The sequence below is a fragment of the Chenopodium album genome, chromosome 5 (genome assembly GCF_948465745.1).
Source record: "Chenopodium album chromosome 5, dcCheAlbu1.1, whole genome shotgun sequence".
In the NCBI taxonomy this organism is placed as follows: domain Eukaryota; kingdom Viridiplantae; phylum Streptophyta; class Magnoliopsida; order Caryophyllales; family Amaranthaceae; genus Chenopodium; species Chenopodium album.
The window spans coordinates 24248624-24273939 of record NC_137838.1 but is presented as its reverse complement, the minus strand read 5'-3'; the positions used below and the strand labels follow the sequence as shown (position 1 = coordinate 24273939).

At 40.6% G+C, this 25316-nt stretch overlaps 1 non-coding gene across 1 annotated transcript; it reads left to right on the top strand.

Moving 5' to 3' along the window:
• Nucleotides 1–23725: 23725 nt before the first annotated feature.
• Nucleotides 23726–23833, top strand: LOC145633468 (small nucleolar RNA R71). The gene has a single exon (XR_014112792.1). It is a non-coding gene; the product is annotated as a small nucleolar RNA R71 (small nucleolar RNA).
• Nucleotides 23834–25316: the final 1483 nt, after the last annotated feature.

Here is a 25316-nt window from a genome sequence, read left to right as displayed (position 1 = left end):
AAAAATGTTTTTTACCGCCAAATCTTCTAAAAGTTCTATTATACCAGCAAATAAAAAAATTAAAGTTGTTTTTTACCACCTTTGTTAGACTCTGATGACTGAAAAAGCAAGTGGGTCCCACATTAACGGCTAGTTTTTGATTTTTCCTCTAAAAATTCACGATTTTCTACCTATATAACTCTATCTTCTTCCTTTTCTGTTCCTATTCTACCAAATTTCCCAAATTTTCTCAAAAATCTCCCAATTTTTCTTAAAATCTTTCAATTTCTTCCAATTTGCAACTAATTTAGCGCAATAACCCTAAAAACATCTGTAGCTAGACGTAATAGAAAGATAGAAGTGTGAATTGAAGTTAATTTTGGTAAGTTGTTCGAATTTTCTTGTTCGAAATTTAATTTGATGTATGAAGCTATGCTGAACCATAATTTGTTCATAAGTTGTTAACATAAGTAATTAATTTAAACAAAGCTTGAGTAGCACAAAATTAGGGTTCATGTTGAAATAAAAATTGGGGGTTTTTGAATTGTTGATTGATTTTAGGAATTAGGTGTAGGATTTGCTGATTCCAATTACTTTGTACATGTAATTGAATGTGTAGTGTGATTTTGCAGCTCACAATGTCTTCTATGAGTTATTCTCCTTTAAGAGAAAGGAAATGTCAATGTGGAGTTCCTTTTGCAAAGTTAACTGCTTGGACTAGGGAAAACCCAGGTCGTAAATTCAGAAGCTGCAAATTCTATGATCTAGTGACTGAATCAAGGGGCTGAAAAGCATTTGAGTTGATTGATCAACCAGATGGTACTCCTTGGCAAACAGAGGTGATTAATAATTTGCTCTTTGATAAGAAATTGCTAAAGGGTGAAGTTACTGACTTGAAGAGAGAAGTTGATGATGTTTTTGGGGAGAGAAGATGTTTGTTAAATGAGATTGACAAATTGAAGATTAAATGCAAGGCTCTTAGTTCTGATAGGAAGAAGATGAGCAAAGAGGTTCAAGGGAGGAATGCATCATCATTGAATCTGTGTGTGGTGGCTGCTGTGCTTTGTTGTTGTGGTTTAGTGTTAGGTGTTTTTATTAGTTTGACAGTTTAGTAACACATAATTACAATTAGTTGATATGGTTGTCTTGATTGATTGTAATGTAATTGAGTTGTATGGATGTTATTACTGTTGAAATGAAATGGTTCTCAATTTGATGCAAATATCATAATAAGTTCTTAACATCAATTGAGTAACAACAATGAGCAAAATACACAAAAGTAAAATACTCATTTCAGCAATTGATAAATTATCAAGTCATCCAAAATACTAACATAATATGACATAACCTGCCACAGTTAACAAAAATAAGATCTGTCTTTGGCAGAGTCACAAAAGAGGGGTTTAATATCCATAGCTACTTAATACTTGTTCAAATTCATACACAAAAGCATAGGAAATTTTGTTAGTAGTTGAAATTACATAAGCTTATTCTTAATAATGGGGAGCATCCCACTCATCATCCTTGTGCATGAACTGATGCTGATGTAGGGACCTTGACACTTGTAACTTTGATGTGTTTGCTTTCTTTGTTGGATTTGGCTGAGAGGATGAGGTGGCAGCTGTGTTCAGCAGCTTGTTCTTCCTCCTTGTTAATGGTTGGCTAGCTGATTCTTCACATACAGGTGTCTAGGATGGATGGGATGGCTGAGATGCTGCAGCAGATGCTTGTTCCATAGCTTAAGCCCTTGCCTATTCTTGAGGAAACCTCTTGTTTCCTATGCTGTTGGGTCCTGCAGTACCACCTAATGTAGCACTCTGCACATACACAATTCTGTGAAGTTAAATACAACACAGTTACAGTATTGATATAAACCATTAAAATAAGGAAGATACCATTTTGGCAGCTCAGATTTGACTCTTTCTTCTTTGTTCATTCATCCATGGAGTGTTTAATGATGGTCTGCCTCCTAGGGGTGTTGATTGTGCAACCATAATTAGTGCTGGTGCAGGTTCCAAGGAACAAGTTTTAGCATAATGACCAAAACCCCCACAATTCTTGCACTGATTCCTTCTTTTTGCCTTTTCACCTTCTCCATTTCCAACTGAAGTCCCTTCACCCTTTTCTAACTTTCTCTTCTTAGCTTTGGGCCTTCCTGGTTGAACTTTAAAAGCAGGTGGCAGAGGCTCTCTCATATGCACTTTATCCCAGTGCTTTGCCCCAGGCATTGGCTTGATAGGGGTCTCATAAGCAGCCAAATATGTCTCCTTGTAGTAGTAAGGGTGCACATAATGCTCTGGGTCAACCCTATTGACAAGCATAGCAGCAAAGCCATGTACACATGGCAATCCAGTCAGATCCCATCTGTAACATGTGCAGGGTCTATTTTCTAGATTCACAACACATGTATCATTTTTATACTCCACCTCATAGGTGTCACCCCTACCTGAAATGACTTTACAAGTTCTAGCATATTTCTCCAACCCATCAAACACTTTTTTTACAAAAGGCACAGTCAAACCTTCCCACTCTTGGGCTGCTAGCCACTTATCATTTGTCCTTTTCATCATGTATCTTCTAAGCCATTCCATTTGGGTTAGAATTGGCTTATCCCTAGCATCCCTTATCACAAAATTAAAAGTTTCACACAAGTTGTTTAATAGCATGTTGGATTTGCAAGTAGGGGAGAAAGCATGTCTGGACCAATTTTGGGTGGGTATGTTTGCTAGGTAGTCATATGCCTCTTCAGATAAAAAGTTGATTGATTCCATAGCTACTTCAAAATCAGTCTGACCAAATGCATACAACAATAAAATTAAAAAAACAAGGGGACACACACACTAACAATGAAGGACAGAATGCATATTCTGAATTTAAGACAGAAATTGAAGACAAAATGTAATACAGAATAATTAAGTATTACCTGAGTGCAAGCCCTAGCAGCATTCCAAAATAATTCTTTGAACAAAGACCCTTGGAATTGAAGTTTGAAGTTAGACCAAATGTGTCTAACACAGTATTTGGTCTCACAGCTTTAGGGACCACACTCTCAAAGGTTTCTAACAGGCCCTGTCATTACAAAAACAATATGCATTTAGTACATAAATGTTGAATGAACAATACAACTTAAATAGGAATGGGAAATGGAAGAGAACATACTTTTTACCTGTCAGACATAAATGTCAAGCCTTCACCTTCATCTTCACCTCCTATGTTCTTCGCCAAGCTCTCTAAAAACCATCCCCAAGTCTCTTTACTCTCACATTCAACAGTAGCCCATGGTATGGGAAAGATATTGTTATTCCCATCCTTTGCAACAGCCACCAATATCTGCCCAGGGTAAGCACCCCTTAGATGGCAGCCATCTACCCCAATAATAGGTCTGCAACCAGCCACAAACTCATCTCTCTGTGGAGCTAAACATACATACATCCTTAAAAAAAGGGGGGGTTCATGTCCATTATCTTGATCAACCACCACCACACATCTAGTACCAGGGTTATGGACAACAAGGGCCTTCCCATAGTCCCAAACCATGGCATATTGCTGAGCTGCTGAACCAAAAATGATGAGCTTGGCCCTAGACCTAGCCAACCAAGCCTGAAAGTAACTCACCTTAATTCCAAGATCAGTCAAAGCTCTTTCCTAAATTTGTTTTATCTTCCATGTTGGATTGCTCCTGAACTCTTCCAAATACCTTTCTGCTAAAAACTCAGTTGTGACTTTCTTATTCATCTTTGTCCTCATACTAAGATGCTTCAATTTGACTGTCTTAATCTGCCAAGTTTCAAACTTAACCAATTTTGCAGCATACACCTTAAAGGGACACTTCACAGTCTTTCCACACACACACTTAGGTAGCCTACATCTATTCTTGTTGTACACACAGTTACACCTCCTCTTACAATAAATACTCAACCTCTTAGTGTCATTATGAAGAAAATAGTATTCATACCTATTTTCTATTGCATGGACTCTTAATGCTTTCCTAAGCACATACACACTACTGAACCTCTGGCCTCTCAATAACTGGATAGGCCTACTGAAGTCAGTTTCAGCATTAAACCATGGACCTAAGTCCTCATCCACATCAGAATCACCATTGTCACTTCTGAGCTCATCAGAATCCTCTTCCTCCTCCTGCTGGAGAGACACTTCAAGCTCTCTCAAATTCCTTATCACTTCACCTTTTGGCACAATTTCCCTACTCTTAACACCCTCCTTCAAATTCAAACTCCCATTTACTTCACTATTTAGGACCTCTGTGTTCTGTCTTATCCACTCCTCATCATCAACATCTTCATAGAAATCTTCTTTCCCTTCACTCCAGTCTATGTCAGGATCACTAAGTTCACTATCAGAAAAATCTGATAAATTAAACTCCCCTTCATCATCCTTAAACAACTCCCTGCTCACTTTATTACTCTATCTCTCTTCCCCCTGCTCCTCAGCAAGCTTCCCCTTCCCCCTTTTCTTTTGCACTCAATTTATTTGGAGTTGCATCACTCAACTCAGCCTTTCCCTTACCTTTACTACATATCCTTGGGCTTCTCCTAAGTGGTTGTTCAGTAGGGTTCTTTGGTTTTGGGGTGGAATTATTTGGCTTGGAATTGAATCTGGGTACATATGGGTCTCTTTTGAGTTTTTTCCTATCCTCTGTAGTCAATGCATTTCCCTCAATTATCTGAAAAGGTGTGTCAGCAGTGACCTGGATAGGTTGACTAGTTGTCACAAACACCTCAATAACCCCCTCCTTACTCACTGTTTCTAACAAGCCTTTTATCTCCTCACTATTCACCAACTCTCTTTTACCGGTTGTAAAATGTCCTCCACTTTTGTCTATACCAGCAATTAAACTGAATTGGGGGCACAATATTTACATACACAAAACCATGAACAGAAGCTTCCCTTATAAACTCAACATCAATCTTTGACACCCTAATATTTTTGGTCCAGTATACCCATCCCCTATCCCAACTCAGTAATCTCTTCTTTTTTTTTTACCAATTAAAGAAGGTATAAAGCCACCACCCAATGTGAATTTAATATGCACTTTATCCATTCTGTAACACAACAAATAAACAAGCAACACCATATCTCAAATCAGTCCAAATTTCACACAGCAATCAAGGACATATCCTTGATTTAAATTTAAAAATTAGCAATTCACAATAAACTTATCAAATCATATCCAATTCCAAATACCAACAACAATTTTTAATTAATCAATTAAGCAACAAAGCAGCAGTATAACATGTTCAAATGAGACAGATTCAACAACTTAGGGTATGTATACGATATTTTCCACTATTCCCCAAATTTAACCTAAAAAATCCAAAATTAAACATCAATTACCCACACTAAGTACAGTAAAGATGCGAAAAGTACCTTTGCTTGTCAGATTCCCGAATCTTTGTCCACTAAAGTCGAAAAAGTAGCAACCTTTAGGCCCCCCCACCCTTGCTGTAAATGACGACCTCAAGCTGAGTTGTTTGGTTGCTATGGTGCCAGGTTTTCCTTTACCCAAACAGTTGATATGAAAATTCAAAGGAATTTTTTTTTTATGGAGATTAAACAGAAGGAGGAGTAAAATTCAGAGAAGTAAATGAGAGGAAGGTGAGAAAAGAAAGGGGAAATGAATTGGGTGGTTAGGGCAATTGAATAGGAGTGAGAAATCGGGGTGGGTGGCAATAAATATGGAGGGAAAGGTAAAAAAGTGGGACCCACTTGCTTTTTCAGTCATCAGAGTTTAACAAAGGTGGTAAAAAATAACTTTAATTTTTTTATTTGGTGGTATAATAAAACTTTTAGAAGATTTGGTGGTAAAAAACATTTTTTCTAAAATTTTTGGTGGTAAAACTCAAAATTTCCTTTATTTTTAATACGACATCAGGTTTCATTCGTCGAAGTTTTTGTTTTACTTGTTTAGAGGTAGGGTGCAAGGGAATGGTATGTTCCGCAATTTCCCTAACTATTCCAGGCATGTCCTTGTATGACCAAGCAAACACGTCTTCGAATTCTTTGAGCGTCGATCGCTCTTCCGGATTTAGAGTTAAGCCAATTTTGACTTCTTTTTTATTTTCATTAATTCCTAATTAACTATTTCAGTTTCTTCAACGATAGGGCTCTTTTGTTCTCGTTCATTCATTAGTTCAACCAATTTATTAATGTTATCATCTTCATTAGATTGATTGTTATAGCATTCGAAAGATTCAAGAGAAGGCATGTACTCGGAAATAGAGCTCATATTAAAAAAATCAAAAGAGAGTACATCAAGAGAAGAATCCTTTTTGGGATCTTCGTCCTTAGAACTAGAAAATAAAGACTCGGTAATGGCCACAAGGCCTAGATTTTCAGCTTCCCTAGAGTCTATAATAGATTCATCGTCCGATTCTTCAAACATCTTCCCTTCGCCTGTGACAACTTTCGACTTATCGCCTTTGTGATTGGTCCATTTGAAAGATTTCCTCCATCCATGCTCAAAATTTTCGTTTGAAAGGGTGAACAACGAGGTTGGGTCAAAGGCTTCATCTTGAATGGCGTTTTGATTGGTCATTATAGCGACATGATTTTGCTCTAGTCCAAATAGCAAGTTAAATGCTTGCCCATCATAGCATCCTAGAATCGGGTGTTTTGATTTAACGATACTAAGATCTTCATCCAAGAAGTAGCAATCATGAAATATTTCAAATCCAGGATTCTTGATTCCTTCTAGAACTAAGGGTTCTGGAAAGTCGTAGCATGGGTAATTTTCTCCCTCCCTAATGAATTGCCCATTAAGGGTTTGTTAATAGGATGGGAATAAGGTGATTATCCCTTTCTTATTATTGTCTCTACGTGCTTTGTTTTTTACATCGTGAGACTCCAATTCTTCTTTGGTTGGTTTATATCCCAATCCAAAGGAGAAGCTTTTCTTTGGGATAGGAAGTAAGATAGATTTCTTCATTCCTATTCCCAAAGGCATCCCAGGAAAGTAACCACTCTTGAGTAAGATGTTGTTTACTATCCGAGTGGAATATGGATCAAGCTTGAATGGTTCTTCAAAGTCTTCTTCTATTTCAATGGTGAAGATTAGCTCTACAGCGAATCCCCACATGTCCTCTTCATCATTATCATTGTTTATTTCTAAGAGTGATTAATCATTTATTGCTATTTTGAATGGAGAAGCATGTATAGTCATAGGAAGCCCTTGATAGTTCAACCTAATCATTTGATGAAGTGAGGATGGTATTGCACCAAGCTCATGTATCCAAGGACGTCCAAGTAAAAGGTTAAATGTAAGTTTTATGTCCATAACATGGAATTCAACCATATTTTGAATTGGGTTTGTGGTAATTGGTAGCTTAACAGTTCCACACACCGATCTTCTCGAATTGTCATACGCCCTAATGCTTTGTGTTGTTGATTGAAAATCTTTTCCTGGAATTAGGCCTAAGTATTTTTCCGTTCGTAATGGCCATACGTTTACAGCTGACCCATTGTCTACCAAAGTTAGAGGGATATTGTATCCCTTGCATCCCACAGTTAAGTATAATGCATTGTTGTGGGTAGTGTCTTTTGAAGGAAAATCATCATTAGTGAAAATGATTGATTTGTCGGATTTCTCGCTAGTAAGCAAGCTAACGAGATCCTGAGGGGTTGTGTCTGTGCTTATAGACAAAGTCGTTAGAGCGTTCATGAGAGAATTCCTATGTTCTTTAGAAGTACTTAGGAGTTCCCAAATGCTAACATTCGCCTTGGATTGGCGAAGTTGTTTGACCAATGGATCTTCCACCTCAAGTGGAGGTGGTATTGTATTTTGTGCTTGACCTTGAGTTTGATTTTGTGTGGTCAAAGATCCATTTGGTGGTGGTGCTTGGTAGACTCGCCCAGAACGAGTTAAATGATCTATCTCGTTTGGGTTAGTTGTAAGATTCACAAACCAACTTTCTTCTAGAGGATTTGGATATGCCTCCATTTCAAGATGTTTCATGACTTGTGCTTAATGCCATGGTTCATCCAAAGAGAGATTTGATGAATCTTGCGATTTCCCCAAGAAATGATCCCAATCAAGCGCTCCATTTGTTTTATTTTGTAAACAAGATGGAGGTGGGACGACGGCATACTTAGAGACATATAAGTCTTGAAAGTCGTCGTCCTATAGTCCACATACTTCATTAGTTTCCCCTATGAGTATTGTGGATAGAGGTTCTCCTATAGGTGTGATATAGTCCAAAGGATTGAACATATCACTTCCCGTATAGTCCTCATCGATGTGAAACACCCCTAATGGGGATGCATTATTGTTGGGTTTAGGCGTGGGATTTCTCCCATCGTCTACTAAATCTTGTATTTTGTGATTTAAAACATAGCAACGTTTAGTATCATGTCTAACGCCTCTATGATAAGCACAATAAGCATTACCATTCCATTGAGGAAATCTCAGCTCCTTTCTGGTGGAGTGGGTGGCGTTGGCCCTGTTGGCGCAAGTAAGCCTTTTTCATTTAATTTTTCTAAAAATTCTTTATAGCTTACAGGAAATGGAGTAAATTTATTTCTTTTGTCCATCTTTTTCTAGGATCATCATATCAATTTGTGTTATTGTATTGCGTGGAGGTCGCAAATACGTCAATAAAGGATGATGCATTATCATTCCTCTTCTTGTAGTTATTTTTAGGTTGATGATGATGATGAGGTTTGTTTGCTTTTTCTTTAGCAAGATCATCTTCAATCCTAGTAGCCACAGAATAGACCCTTTGAAAAGTGTCTATACCAAGGTAACGTGGATGTTTGTTGTACTTTTCATGAAAGTTGTAAATGAATTTTTGTACTAACTCGAGTTCAGGTGGCCTTTGGGCAAGGTGGGCCGCCTTTCTCGCATTCTACTATAGAAAGCAAGGAAACCTTAATCGTCGCCTTGCTTAAGCATCTCGAGTTCACGTAAAGTTGACTTGAACTCTACGTTACTCTCATATTGGGTATTGAAAGCCGAAACTACATCTTCCCATGTTGCTTTGAATTTTGGATCTACCCCATAATACCACTCTCTCGCGGTTGGGTCTAGGGATAAAGGGAAAGTCAAATCATAAAGCTTAGGATCAACTCCCTTTAGTGCCATAGTGCCAGTAAAACACATATAATGATTTTGTGGATTATTGGTCACCTTAAATATTGGCAAGTCCGAAGCTACGAACTTTTCCGGTAAAGCAAGTCCTGGAGGAGCAAACTTTTCTGCGTCAAAGTACTTGTTCCCCATTGTAGAACGAAGAACTAGCTTCTCCAACGAATTTTCTTTGATTGATAATTTTTCCATATTTTCTTACAAGAATAAAGCTTTAGCATTTTTCTTTTCAATTTTTTCCATTTTCTTAATTCTTCTCTCCTCGGCCTCTTGAGCATTTTCTTCTCTCAAACGAAGAATCTCTTGTTGAAGTTCTTCAATGGTTGGCATTGTTGTTGGACTAGGATTAGTTGTTGAAGAAAAGTGGTTTGAAAGGGGTTGATCTTTGGGTGGTAAACGTAGAATGCGAGTGCCCGGGGGTCCTCTTTCCCAAGCTTGAAAACTGACCCTAAAGGAGTACGAAAGGATAAGTAAATCGATACGCTTGTTTAAAAAGGAAAAAAAAAAAAGAAAAAGACGCAAAATATTTACAAACGGATAACATTGCCCTTAACAATTCTTCAATGAAGATATTGTTTAGACGAGTCAATTTGTTTTTTGAGAAATCAAAATGGACTCGTCCAGTGGGCGTGCGCAAGTGACTTAGTTGCGCGCTGCTCTCATGCACAACGGAATCACTTGCGCTGGGAGGGGTCGCGCAACTCATTGAGTTGCGCACGCCACCTGCTCGTAGAATTTTTTTTAATTCAAGCGTTTTTTTTATTCTATTTTTTTTAAATATTTTTTTTAATGCTATCCTTTAAATATGACACTAAATCAAGAAGAGACAACTTCGTAATTGGGAACCTAGACCAAACTAAAAAGAGAAGAAAGAAGACTATCCTAACACGTTGCATATAGTCACATAATCACATAAGCATGCTATAAGTCAAGATTCAGGCAATGCCGTTCTAAGGTAAAAAAGGCTTGGGTATCCAAAGGTACCATATCTTAAGAAACGACGCATAAATTAATCACTCAACGTGTTAACTCATGACATCGCCCTCCCAACATTTTGTTGGTGATATGGGTAGGATGATTGTTATTGATTTTGGGATAAAAGCCTAGTGTTGGCGACCCCTAGTCAATGAGCCAATCCCCAATGGTTTAAGTGTGCTATGCTTATGTATGATGCAATGTTGCTTGTTTGGTTTTTACTCTTGTGCAAAAGGAAGATATTATGCGTTCAAGTCTCGCTCTCTAACTAGAGATTATCCAAGTTAATTCTCGTTACAACCCATAGGCAACCTAGTGTTGGAAACCTTGGACCATAACTACGAATTAATCATGTAACCTCTAAGTCCCTAGCAGAGTTACCACTGTAAGGAGGGTGATCCCATCGTAAGGGGTACTCTCCTTAAATGCCCTTGGCCACTTAAAAGCCTAGGACTTTACACTTGTAGTAGAATTTGAATTCCTGACTGTTTGGGGGACCTTGAATTAGAATTGATTCTATCATTACGCTTTTTCGTAAGAAACAAGTAGGAGTCGCCAATGAGTTTTAGGAAAAACTCATAAACCTCGTTCATGCCTTTCTTCCATGTGGATTTCATGGAATAATTAACATGAATCATAAGTTTACCCTTGCTCAAATTAGTCTATAAACCAGAAATAAGTTCGGTAGCGAGTGTACTAAAATAACGTTCCTTTTAGAGGGGAATCGTTATCCTAGCCCTAGTGCGGCCTCTACTAGCTTTTCCTTTTTTACAATTTCATCACCAAACAATATATGCAACGCAATACCTAAAACTATGTTAGTTGATTTTATTTACAAGCTTTAATTCACGTAGGAGTTACATCGTAATGTCGTTATTCTTATTTAATCAACTTCGTGAAAAGGACAAGAAAATAAACAAGATTCGCCTTGGCTTACGTGATCAACCAACAATTATTTAATTCAATTCTAATCTTTGTTTAACGCAAGATACTATGTGGAATTGATTAATTAATTATTTTTAAGGTGATCAAACAACACTAATTAATTAATTAAAGTCCTTTTAAATAAGAAAATAAATGTGATTTAACTAAGTGCTCGGGAATTTACCACTTCTCTTTTCTAGATCTCTGTTTAGAACACTTATGGACTCCTTCTTGTTGGGGAACCTCCACCGTAGTAACAAAGTATCAAAAGGGTGAGTGTTTAGGACAAGAGAAGGGGCAAGGTTGCACAAGTTCACAAGTATTTTGCCAGAGTTTTAGGTTAATTTATGTCTGTTTAAGCCTCGGTCTAAGCTCGTATTTATAGGGAATGATTAGGTTTAGGGTTTCGAGCATTCTGCCGCAGCAGGTGTTGCACGCAACAGAATGAGTTGCGCGCGGCATCTTAGCGTAAGTGATTAAGTTACACTGCTAGGGGCAGCGCAACTAATTGTCTTGCACTCGACTTTATGGTAAGATTTGATTTTATATTTACCGTATAATTCTAAATCTTCCGCAACGCAACTCTGGAGGTTGCGTTGGGTGTCGCGCGCAAGTGAATTAGTTGCACGCGGCAGCCCAGCGTGACTGTTTGAGATGCACGCGGCTTTTTCTGCGGCAGCACTAAAATTTAACCCAGGTGCTCCTAAATTCGTCATTATTAGGGTTTAAGAACGGGCTTAAGCCTAATTATGATCGGGTTTAGTTAATTGGACCTTTGTTTTGGCTTTTTCTTTAATTTGGGCTAGTCTTTTGTGTTTTGTGGCTTAACCAGTTATCCATAAGTATTCTTCACTCCAACACAAAGATGGTTTTATTTATCGTCATTGCACTTCCTGTCAGGATAGGAGGCCAAAATTAGATATCTACACATTTATTCACCATTTTCATGGTGTCTGACTTCAAGCTCGGCCAGTAGTACCCTAGATTGGTGGCCTTTTCAGCCAGCTTGTCCTCCAATATGGGAGCCGCAGTGCCCCTGGTGAAGGTTGTCCAGCACATCATGTCCCCTCTCAGGGTTATACACTTTAGGTACGGCTTCACAAAAGCTTTCTTAAACAACTCCCCACCATTTCAAACCAGGCCGCCCTCTTTTTCATCAGCCAACTCTCCTTGGGATCGGCCAGGAGAAATCCATCCCTTAGGTAGGAAATGATTTCTTCCATCCAAGTAGAGCTTCTATCAATGATTTGTATTGGCTCGACATCAATACTCCTCTTTTCTTATACTTCCCAAAACATCGATCTGGGAGTATCACATGATGCTGAGGATGCTAATTTGGAGAAGGCGTCTGCCTGATGATTAGACAAACGAGGGACTTGTTGCAGTGAAAACTGCTCTAGGCCCTTGGCCTCCTCTTTGACTATCTTCAAATATTTCATCATGGTCGGCTCCCTTGCCTCAAAGTCACCATTCACCTGGCCGACTACCAGTAGGGAGTCCGAGCTTACATCCACTTTTGTTGCCCTTGCCGCCTTACACATTCTAAGGCCGGCAAGGAGGGCTTCATATTCGACCTCTTTGTTAGAGGCTTGAAACTGAAATCTCAGCGCATACTCAAAATTATCTCCCTCCGGAGATTGACAAATAATTCTAGTGCCACATCCGGTCGCTGTTACACTACCATCCACATACACCTTCCAGATCTGGTCTCCGACCAGCTGTAAATCCGGCCGTGTCATCTCAGCCAAGAAATCAGCAAAGGCCTACCCCTTTATGGCTTTTTTGGGCTCGAACGTGATGTCGAAGACTCTCAGTTCTAAATCCCATTTAAGCATGCGGCCACTTGCTTCTAAAGTTGCAAACGACTTCTTGAGTGGTTGATCAGCATACACAACTATTGAATGTGCCAGGAAATACGGCAGCAGCTTTTTAGATGCCATGTATAACGCTAAACCAAACTTTTCAAAAGGGGGGTACCGAAGCTCAGCATTGTGTAGCATATGGCTGATAAAGTAGACTTGGATCTGGTGGCTGTCCCGTTCAACAAACAGAACGACACTTAAGGAATGCTCTGAGATAGCGAAATAGATGTACAAATTCTCATCCTTGAGTTGAATGACGAGCCGAGGCAATGTATGTAGATGACTTTTTAACTGTACTAATGCTTCCTCTGCCTCCTTTGTCCATTCAAACATAGCTTTCTTTTTTATGGTATGAAAACGGTATCGGCATTTGTCCCTTGATCTTGACAGACTCCGACCGAGTGCTGCCAAACAGCCGGTAAGTCTTTGCACTTCTTTAATCGTTCTTGGAGAATTCATATCCTAGATAGCTTGAATTTTTCCAAGGTTAGCCTTAATTCCACGTTGATCAATCAAAAATCCGAGAAATTTACCGGACTTAACACCAAAGACACATTTCTTCGGGTTTAACATCATCTTATGCCGCCTGAGTTTAGTAAATGTTTCTCGTAGATCCTTCAGATGGTCGGCCGGCTCTTTTGACTTGACAATCATGTCATCAATGTACGCCTCCATATTCCTGCCAAGATGATCTCTAAATACCGTGTTGACAAGTCACTGAAATGTTGCAGGGGCATTCTTGAGGGCGAACGGCATAACCTTGTAACAATACAGCCCCTGCTCAGTCACAAATACGGTCTTCTCTTGATCTTCTTCCCATAGAGGAATTTGATGGAAATTAAAGTATGTGTCCATAAAGCTTATTAGGGCTTGCCCGGCCGTAGAATTAATCAAACGGTCAATTTTAGGCAAGGGAAAACTATCCTTAGGACATTCCATGTTTAAATCAGTATAGTGCACGCACATTCTCCAAGTCCATTCGGCTTCTTTACGAGTACTACATTAGCCACCTAATCAAGGTAATAGCATTTCTGAATGAAACCAGTGTCCAGTAGCTTTTTCACCTCATCTGCGGCCGCATGATTCCTCTCTTCTCCATGATTTCTTTTCTTCTTGCGGACAGGTTTAACGACTGCATTCACAGCCAACTTATGCACGGCCAGGTCATGGCTTATGCCTAGCATTTTACTGACTTCGAACGCAAAAACATCCTTGAATTCTCTCAACAATTGAACCAACTCGTCTCTAAGCAGACCCATAGCTTTAGTGCCGACACTGACTGTCCAACCTGGTTGATCGGGGTCAAGCACTACAGCTTGATGATTGCCGGCCGGTTGGAGTCTCAGCTCTTCAGGCCAGCCGACAGTCATTAGTTGATATGCTTGGTCGGTCATGACCTGCTTTCGCTTTTGATCGACCTGGTATGCTTGGAGTGGGGGTTCTTCCCCCTTCAACTCGGACGGTTTCCATGTCCGTGAATCGTAGGCTTAACAGCTAATTGGTTGCACTCTTTTACCATTTTCTGGCTCCCTTGGATCGAACCAAACCCGTATGAACGTTCAAACTTCAACAACATTAAATGGGGGACGATCACAGCCTTTGCAGCATTTAGGGTGGGACGGCCGAGTATGACATTGTAGCCAGTCAATTCATTCACCACCAAGAATCGAAAAACCATATCCCTCCCTTCTCCTTTTTTCCCGAATCGAACTGGCAGGTCTATCTGTCCGAATGGGTGAATGATGTTTCCTCCAAATCCTACCAAGGGGTTAGTGATGTCTTTCAAAGCATCTTCTGGGAACTTCAAATTCTTCAGGGCGGCCAGGCTGATGATATCGGATGAAATGCCCGTATCTATTAGTATTTAACCCACCTTTGAATTGGTTATCTTCATAATGAACACCATAGGGTCATTGTGCAGGGCTTTGACCTCCCCCCGGTCAGCTTCAGACATGGTCACTTCGGGGAAAGGTTTAGCCTTCACCGCGTCCGCCTGCATCACCTTTCCCAAATTCCTGGCGTTCTGCTTAATTCCCTTCGTGGTTGGGCCGCCTAAGGCAAATCCCCTCGATATCACGGCCACAAAGCCCGAATCGGTACCGTTCCCATCATCTTCTTCATAATTTTTCTTCTTCTTCTCGAACGTGTTGTATTTCCGTGTATATGTGAACTTGGACTTCGTCACATAAGAATTCAGCATGCCCTTCTCGGCTAGCTTGTCCAACAATCTCTTCAAATTAATGCAATCGTTTGTGTCATGCCCCACATCCTTGTGGTAATGAGAGTACTTGTTTTTGTTCTTGTACTGAGCCGAGCCTCTTAATGGCTGGGGCTTTTCAAATTCAAACTTATCTTTGATTTCCATCAATATAGAGTAACAATCCTTGTTGAACTCATACTAGGGCTCGTACGTCTTGACTTTCTTTGACTGCGGCTGCTGGCCGTTGGCCACCCAGACTTCTTTCCTTTTGTTTCCATCTTTCTTTTTTCTAGCCAAGTCTTGCTGAGTAGATTTTTTCTTCTCAAATCTATTGGCCGGTGCCTCTGCTTTTGTAAGAGAAAAAAAAAGTCTGCTACCTCAATATAAGCTTCGGCTTCCCACAAAACACCTGCGTATGTCCGAATCTTTTTACTTACCAGGTCAAAATTAAAACCATTATGCCTTAATCCCCAGAGAAATTCAGAGTAAGCCATTTCATCCGGAAGATTATGAATTTAGGCTTTTTCTTGGTTAAATCTCTGGACGTACGACTGTAGGCCCTCATTTTTTCCTTAGACAATTGTTGCCAAATTAAGACTTGTCTTTTGAGGTGGGATGTTGTAAGAGAAATTTCCCACGAACAGCAAACTGAGAGTAGTAAAGCAATTGATACACCCGGCCAGAAGGCTATTAAACCAATCCTGCGCCACACCCTTTAAAGTGGCTGGGAAGCATTTGCACCAGGTAGCGTCATCTATGCTTTGTAAGTACATCAGGTTTCTGTACAAAGTGATATGTTCCTCGGGGTTGCCCGTACCATCATAGGCTCCCACGAGTACACTTTTCACCTTCGGCGACTGAGGAGCAGTTAAAATTTCTTGCGAAAATGGAGGCAGCTTATCTCCAAGAGTCAGCAAGCGCATCTGCCAATCAATTGGATGAGGTTGCACAGGCTGCCCGGCCAAATAGGGAGTCTCGTCGAACGTCTGACCGAAAGGCCCATATTGTCCGAAGACCTGGGGGCTCGGCTGCAAAATGTCGTTGAAACCCTAAGGGGGTTGATACTGAAGAGATTGCACTGGAATAGGGGTTTGTGTACGCACAGATTCACTCCTACTAGAGATGGCCGAGTTGCTATGCTGGGAAAGGGAGTGGTTGGAAAATTCATCCGGCATTATGGGAATTGAAGCCGTGTCTAAGTACGCGGCTCGTTCCCGTTTCTTATGCCGAAGGTAGTCTCTTGAGTCCTTCCATCGTGAGAAGGCTCTGTCTCCTCTCTTTGAGGCTGTCTATCCCTTCCCCCAGCCGACTGGGTTTTTGCCAACAGACTAGATAAATTCGTCTGTGGTAACTCGGAGACCTTCCATTCGGCCGGCGAAATGGGGTGTTCCCAGCATCTGTTGCATTGGTTGCTTTGTTTTGAGCTTTCTTTGAAGATCTTTCTCCCTCCTTCCTAGGCGGCTGCCTAGAGGTAGAAGCTCGGTTGCTCTCAAACTCCTTCCAAAGTTTGTTGAGCGTGGCCTACAAAGAAGCGGCGGTAAGAGGAGGGTCATCAGCCTCATGAAATGAGGCGGTCAATGGATCACTGGTGAGAATTGTAGGGACTATGTCCTCTACATGACCGTCCTCGCCTGGACAAGGGCCGGTATTAGGTGTCTGACCATCTATTGCCATAACGGAGGAGTATCCCCACTGATAGAGGAATAATCGCTTCGTTAGACAACTACACCTAAATCAAATACAATTTATAACACTCGAATTATCCTAATACAAGTATATGGCAAGAAAAGGGGTCGAACCACAGGGAGAAGCACGTAAACACCACATTCATCACTAAACTTTAAGCTATCTCGGAACAAAAGGATAGGAATGACTAAGAGATTAAACTAAAGATAAAACGAGTTAAAATCAATATAACTAAACACCAAGGGAGATGGGTAGATGTAGATGCTGCTTGATCATGCAATAACATCAAAGCAAATCAATAGTGAACTAAACATACATGAATATCGATATAAGGTTCAATCTAACCGCCTTCCGGGGTTAATCGGTTTCTCCTAACATAGCCTCTATGTTTCCACACTAGAACCATATATTGGGAGGTGCAATCAAAGAACAATCGATAGTAATGAACCTTAACTAAGTCAACTTCCGTTCCTTGTTAGCAAAGATTCACCTTTAATCAACTAACAATGTGCACTTGCAAGAAGATCAAAGAATATCAAGCACACAAAGATTTTTAATCACAATTCACTTAATCTTAATATTATAAGCATGAACAATTAGCAACTACACCATCCCCACACCCTTGGCTAAGAGACTACTCACAAATCATGTTGAGAACAATATCAATCATCAAATCAATAAGCATCAACATGATCAATAAGCAAAGAAGGAAAATAAAAGTAAATAAACAAAATAAAAAACAAAGGTAAAGAGAAAGAGTAAGAGATTGCTCATTAATTGAAGATGAAGGTCTACAAAGGATTCAACAAACTCCTTCTTCAAAATCCAAGTTCATCAATGAAGAAAGCCACACTTTCTCTCTCTACCAAAATGAAGACTAATAGTGTTTCTCTCTCTAGATTAAGCTAAAAATGTGCAGAAAAATTAAAACTAAGTTAATCTAATTACATCAAAACGTTCTAAAATGGGACTTATATAGGCCGTACAGAGCCAGCTGAAATAGAGGAGTGGTCCGACCGAACACTGGGAAGATTCGGCCGGACTACAGGGTAGGTTCGGTCGAACCTCCCTGATCCTGGTCTGGTCGAACTTCTGAGGTTCAACCACTCCTGCAAAATTTCCAAATTGCTTCTTAACTCTGCCTCGTCGTTCGGCCGGACCACTGAGCAAGTACGGCCACACCCTAGTTCGGCCACACCATCAAGAGGTTCGGCCGAACCTCTTCTGAATCTTGCTTCCTTCAGCTTTCCTTGAGCTTAGCTTCCTCCTCTTGAAAACCCCGATGGATCCTACAAAGCATAAGCATGGAAATCAAAGTAAAGAGTAGGAAAAAGGGGCAAAATCTAGGAAAGAAGATGCATAAAGGGAAAGGGAACTAAGTGCAAAGAAAAGGATGCAAACAAGCCGCAAATGTGGGAAAATGACCATCAAAATGAACCTTAATCGTGGCATAAATGCCACTCATCACCCACAGACGGCGCCAAATGTTTCGGGTGTTTTTTGGAATTCCTCGGATACTGGTCGCGCTCTCCAGGCAATGAGACTCGGACACCTGCAAAATGAACGAATATTCCTTTATCGGAATATTCGCCTCCGACGATCAAGTTAGAGATCTAAAACGGAAAAGGCTAGAGAGAGAAAGTAGAGAGAAGTTGGAGCTATTTAATGCTCTTTTCTTGTAATGTCGTGATCCCCCCCATCATAAATGATTGGGGTATTTATAGGGGTGGGAGTTTGTGCCCCTTTAGAGTTTGTACCCTAAAATTCCGTGACGTGATGCGATGCCACGTGTAATATAGGGGCGTCGTTTTGCGTCTTTCATGAAGATCTCTCGGGATTTGGGCCATGATGTAATATGGCTTTTTTAATGCTGCTTTTAAGGGCTTTTTATGCCTTGGACACGCGTCATCTTCCCATAGTGACACGTGTCACCCTTTGATATGGCCACAGCTACGGGATTGGTCCACGTACATGGGGTATTTTTACCCTAAACACCTAGCATGTCTGTAGGGAATATTTCAAGCATTACACCTAGCTTGAACCCCACTATGATCATACACTAAAGTAGAAAAGGGTTAGAAACTCGGGTTGCCTCCCGAAAGCGCTTCTTTATAAGGTCATTAGCTTGACCATGAGGAAAATTCATTCAAGAGGGTGGCTTAGGACCCAAAGGGTCAAGCCTTAGACACTCGATCACACCAACTTCTTCTTTGCAAAAGTAATGCTTCAAACGAGAACCATTGACCATGAACTTGTTCCCATCTGCATCTAACTTAAAAGAAGCATAAGGAGTAGTCTTCGATACCACAAAAGGCCCCGACCACTTAGACTTGAGTTTACCCGGAAAAAAAGCAAAGCCTTAAGTTGAAGAGCAAGACCTTATCTCCAACCTTAAAGCTCTTGTTTCGAATATGTTGGTCATGCCATTTCTTAGTCTTCTCCTTATACATTCTTGAGCTCTCATAAGCATCATCCCTAAGCTCTTCAAGTTCATTGAGCTTCAACAATCTCTTCTCACCGGCCAAAAACAAATCCATATTAAGCTCCTTGATAGCCCACCAAGCCTTGTATTCCAATTCAACATGCAAGTGACAAGCCTTGCCATAGACCAACCTATAAGGGGTTGTGCCGATTGGAGTCTTATACGCAGTCCTAAGAGCCCATAGCGTGTCATCAAGTTTGAGAGACCAATCTTTCCTTGATTTGTTCACCATCCTTTCAAGAAGATTTTTTATTTCACGATTCGAGACCTCCACTTGTCCTTGAGTTTGAGGGTGGTAAGGTAGCCCAACCTTGTGATGAACGCCATATCTCTTGAAAAGAGCTTCAAATTGCTTTTTGGCGAAATGGGAGCCTCCATCACTAATTAGCACCCTCGGAACTCCAAACCTAGGAAAGATGATCTTCTTTAGGAGCTTAAGCACAACCTTGTGATCATTGGTAGGTGAGGGTATGGCTTCCATCAATTTTGTCACATAATCGACCGCTACCAAGATATATAGATTCCCACAAGAAGAAACGAAAGGTCCCATGAAATCTACCCCCCAAACATCAAAGGGTTCCACTTCTAGAATACTTTGTTGGGGCGTTTTGTCCCTCTTGGTAATGCCTCCGCTCCTTTGACATCTATCACATTGCGCAACGAATTGGTGGGCGTCTTTATGCATTGTCGGCCACCACAATAAGGATTGAGAGATTTTTCCACTGTTTTGTCAACACCACCATGTCCTCCACATGGTAGTGAGTGGCAATGCTCAAGAACACCTTGAATTTCATGATCTGGAACGCGCTTCCAATAAAGGCCATCTCCACATTGCTTGAATAGGTATGGGTCATTCCAAAAGTATCTTCTTATCTCCTTGAAAAACTTCTTCTTCTGTTGAGAAGAGTACTCCGGGGGAACGACTCCACACGCAAGATAGTTAGCTATATCCGCGTACCAAGGCGTAGAAGTTGACACCAGATCCATGAGAGCCTCGAATCCTATCTCATCATTAATCGGTACATCCTCCTTGTTCTCAAATGGTAGCCTAGACAAATGATCCGCTACATAGTTCTCCGCTCCCTTCTTGTCCCTCATTTCCATGTGAAAGTCTTGGAGAGAGAGAACCCAACGGATCAAGCGAGGCTTTGCTTCTTTCTTGGTCATGAGATACCGCACCGCGATGTGATCCGTGTACACGATAACTTTTGAGCATATGAGATAGGACCGAAACTTATCGAATGCAAACACTACCGCTAACATCTCTTTCTCCGTTGTTGTGTAATTCCTTTGAGCCTCATCTAGAGTCCGACTTGCGTAGTAGATGACACATGATTTTCCTTGTTTCTTTTGACCAAGAACGGCACCTACTGCAAAGTCACTAGCATCGCACATTAGCTCAAAAGGCAAGCTCCAATCCGGAGCTTGCACAACGGGAGAAGAAATGAGAGCTTCCTTGAGCTTACGAAACGCCTCAAGGCAAGCCTCATTAAAGTCAAAAACAACCTCTTTTTTGAGAAGTTTGGTCAAGGGTTTGGCGATTGAAGAAAAATCTTTGATAAACCTCCGGTAAAAACCGGCATGCCCAAGAAAAGCTCGTACCCCCGTGATGGAAGTAGGAGGGGGAAACTTTTCAATCACCGAAACCTTGGCCAGATCTAGTTCAATGCAAATTTTTGAAACCTTATGGCCAAGGACAATGCCCTCCTCAACCATAAAATGGCACTTTTCCCAATTTAAAACCAAACTTGTCTCTTGACACCTTTTCAAAACTTTTCCAAGGTTAAAAAGACAAGTGTCAAAAGATGAGCCACCAACACTAAAATCATCCATGAAAACCTCAATTTCTTTTTCAAGCATCTCAGAGAAAATGGAAGTCATGCATCTTTGAAAAGTAGAGGGAGCATTGCATAATCCGAATGGCATTCTTCGGTATGCAAATGTCCCATATGGACATGTGAAAGTTGTTTTCTCTTGATCACTTGGATGGATAGGGATTTGGAAAAATCCGGAATACCCATCCAAGAAACAAAAGAAAGCATGGTTAGAAAGCCTTTCAAGCATTTGGTCCATGAAAGGGAGAGGAAAATGATCTTTCTTGGTGTTTTTGTTCAATCTCCTATAATCAATGCACATTCTCCACCCGGTCATCGTCCAGGTGGAGATTTCCTCTCCCTTTTCATCCTTGATTATGGTCATTCCACCCTTCTTTGGAACCACATGAACCGGGCTAACCCATTTGCTATCGGAGATAGCATAGCTGATGCCCGCCTCACGTAGTTTCAAAATTTCTTTCTTCACGACCTCTTGAAGGTGGGGGTTCAACCTTCTTTGAGGTTCAATGGAGGTGGAATGATCATCTTCAAGATGAATACGATGCATGCATAAAGAAGGGCTAATACCTTTAATATCATCAATGCTATACCCTATCACATCCCTATATTTCCTTAAAACATCAAGAAGTTTTTCCAAATTAAGACCATCTAGAGTAGCATTGACAATAATAGGGTATTTTCCCTCCTTATCAAGAAAAGCATATTTCAAAGAAGGGGGAAGGGGTTTGAGTTCTACCTTGGGAGGAGGCTTAGAACTCTCCTCCAATTTTTCCTCCTTGGACTCAAGCTCGGTCTCAACTTGTTGTTCAACTTCCTCCTTTGAGGATTCCTCCATTGCCATGACAAATTCTTTAGCCTCTTGAGAGTGGAACACTTCTTTGCATGTAAGGGCTTCAATCATTGGATCTTAAGGCCTCATCACGACCCTCCCCAAGCGATCTAGCTCCTCATTCACAACATCAACTCTATAGCATTTTTCAACCATGGGGGTCTTGAGCAACTTCGAAAATTCAATGACAATTTTTTCATCGGCCACTTCACAAGTGATGGTGTTGTTCTTGCAATTGATGACCGCCCCTAAAGTTTTAAGAGCTTCACGTCCCAAAATCAAAGAAGTGTTAACATCTTCCTCCATATCCATCACTACAAAGTCACAAGGCACGTAGATGTGTCCCACTTGAATTGGAACATCCTCAAGCTCTCCACAAGGTAATTTCACCGATCGATCGGCCAATTGAATTGTCTTCCTTGTAGGGATCATCTCAATATTGAGTTTTTGAGCAATGGATAGAGGGATTAAACTAACACTTGCTCCAAGATCGGCTAAGGCACCCCTAGCTTCCATGTTCCCAATTTTCACCGGCAAAGTGAAACTTCCCGGTCTTTTTCCTTCTTGGGCATCTTATGTTGGACAAGAGCACTCACTTGATGTGGAAGGGTGATAAGCTCATCATTGAGCTTCCTCTTGTTGGTGAGAATATCTTTGAGGAACTTGGAATAAGATGGCATTTGTATCACAACTTCAAGAAAAGGGAGGCTGATATGCAAATTCTTCATGACAATAAGAAATTTTGTGAACTTGTCATTCAACTTCCTTTCCGCAAGCCGACCGGGAAAAGGAACCGGTCCATCAAGATTCCTAGCCTCACTGGGAATTGAAGTTGTCTTCTCATTGTCTATCTTCTTCTTTTCCGAACCTCTTTCTATATCATCACCTTTTTCTTTCTCACCTCCCTTGTTTTCATTCACACTCTCCTCTCCTCCCTTCTTTTCCTCACTATCCCCTTCATTTGGTCCTTCATAGGAAGTTCCCGACCTCAATGTGATCGCCTTGCATGTATCGGGTTTTGGATTGTGAGATGGGTTAGGTTGTGGTTGTCCGGGTAGAGTGGATGGTGAATTGAAAGGAGTTCTCTCGACCAATTGAGCTAGTTGTGAATCAACCATCTTGTTGTGGGCTCTTATCTCTTGCATTTGTTGCCAAAAAGATTTCATTTGCGCATGCATGGCTTGGAGGAGTTAAGTTTAAGTTAGCTCCGCTTGAGGTGCTTGTTCTTAATGGTTTCTTTGAGGTGCTTGGGTTTGATTGTTGTATTGGTTGTTCCTTGAATAGCTTCCTCATGGGTTTTGGGGTTGAGATGGAGGTGGATTTTGATATTGAGGATTGGAGTTATAGGAAGGTTGAGCTTGTTGGTTCCATTGTTGAGGTTGAAGTACAAACCCGGGTGGTGGTTGTCTCCAAGCTACTCCACCGCCGCTTCCTCTAAATCCCTCTTGCCTTGTGTTGTATACCGCTACATAATCGAGGCTTAAACATCCACAATAAGATGTATCATGGTTCGTTCCTCCACAATTTTGACAAGAGAAAGAGTTAACTTGAGAAGAGCTTGCTCCACCACTTGAACTTGCATTCACACTCGTGTTCAATTTGGAAAGCCCTTTTGTTAGTTGATCAATTTGATGTTGTAATTGATCAACTTTCTCCAATTCGTAAATACCACCTCTCTTTGGAGCGTTTCTTCTTCGGCCCCCCCAAGAGTAATTCTTTTCTACCTCTTCTATTGTGGCTTCAACTTGATTTTGAGGGATCTTGATTAATTGACCACCCGCCCCCGCATCCAAATTGGCTCTTGACATGGGCTCCAATCTGTCGTAGAAAAACCGCATGAGCAACCCTTGATTGTACTCATGGTGGGTACATGCTTGCACCAACTCTTTGAATCTCTTCCATGCTTCACCAAGACTTTCATCGGCCTCTTGCTCAAATGATGCAATTTTCCTTCTCATTTCGGCGGTCTTCTCTTTGGAGATAAAGCGCTTCAAGAACGCCTTTACAACCTCCCTCCATGTTGTGAGAGAGTTAGGCTTTACTTGCTTTAGCCATTTCTTTGCTCGTCCAGTGAGAGATTGCCGGAAAAGTTGCATACGAATGTAGTCTTGACTCACTTCATTGGTTTGCATCATTGCGCACAATTCAAGGAATCAGTCCAAATGTTCAATAGGGTCCTCACTTGCACTTCCGGAAAATTGCTCCGATTGGACCATTCGAGTATATTGTGGATGGATTGAGAAGTTGGTTTTCGTGACGGGTAGCAAAATCCCTCCCGTGAGCTCATAATCCTCCGGATTTCCGAACTCACGAAACAAGACATCATTCTCTTGTCCCGCCATTGATTCGCGTGGTGAACTTGAAGAGTAAGTATCACTCTCACTATCAACTATATCACCAAAACCTCTTCCCTCGTCTTGATAAAGCCTACGGACTTGTCTCAAGGTTCGGTTGATTTCGTGGTTAATTTGATGTGAGGGTGCTCCTTGAGACCTCCAAAGCATTTACCAAAGCTAAGCAAACAATTAGCAATGACAAGGATGATAAAACAAAAAAAACAACAAAAAGAAAAGAAAGCAAAATGACTCTAACAAAAGCAAAAATATTCGCTAAACAAGCCGCTTCCCCGGCAACGGCGCCAAAATTTGATCGGGATTTGATAGGTCGTTAAGCTACCACCCTAACCAAATTAATCATTTATAAATCCTAAACCTACACTAAACTAGTTAGTGGCAAGTAAAGGGTCGAATCACTAGGGAAGCACGCTAATTCAACATCAAATATCACTAATGCAAGAGTGAAAAGGGAATTGTTTTGTTGGTTTTGTTGAGTAGAACACTAAAACTACAAGTAAGCAAGAAAATGATGATTAAAATCAATAGAAAATGACGCTAGGGATTCGGGGGTTTCAAACATGCATTAGGAAGAGGGGAACAATGATAGTTATCATGATGAACATGCCAAAGAACACAAGATTCTACCTAAACAATTCATTCTCATGCAATAGTCTAGGAAAATCAATAAAAGAAGTCTATGCTAATTAGGATCATTCTCATGCATCCTATTAGACACAAGCAAATCAAGAGAATAAAGAAGCACAATACATGAAACTCCATTTTAACAACTCATTCTCATGCAATCATTAAAATAGAGGTGATCTTAATCTAGTTCAAATCATTTTCATGCATTTAAACTAGGAGGCAATCAAATAAAGTGCAACAATAATCTCAAGCCATTAAAAATCATGTCTTTCATCAATTTAAGGCATGTAATCAATCCAACTATCATCATTCATCCATCATTCAATACATATCTTCCACCCCCTTCCCCTAGCTAAGAGTTTAGCCTAGAGAAGGGAGATTAAACATAATATCAAAACTAGAAATAAACACAAGAAACTCAAAACAAAACATGATTGAAATATATGAAATCAATAATAACTAG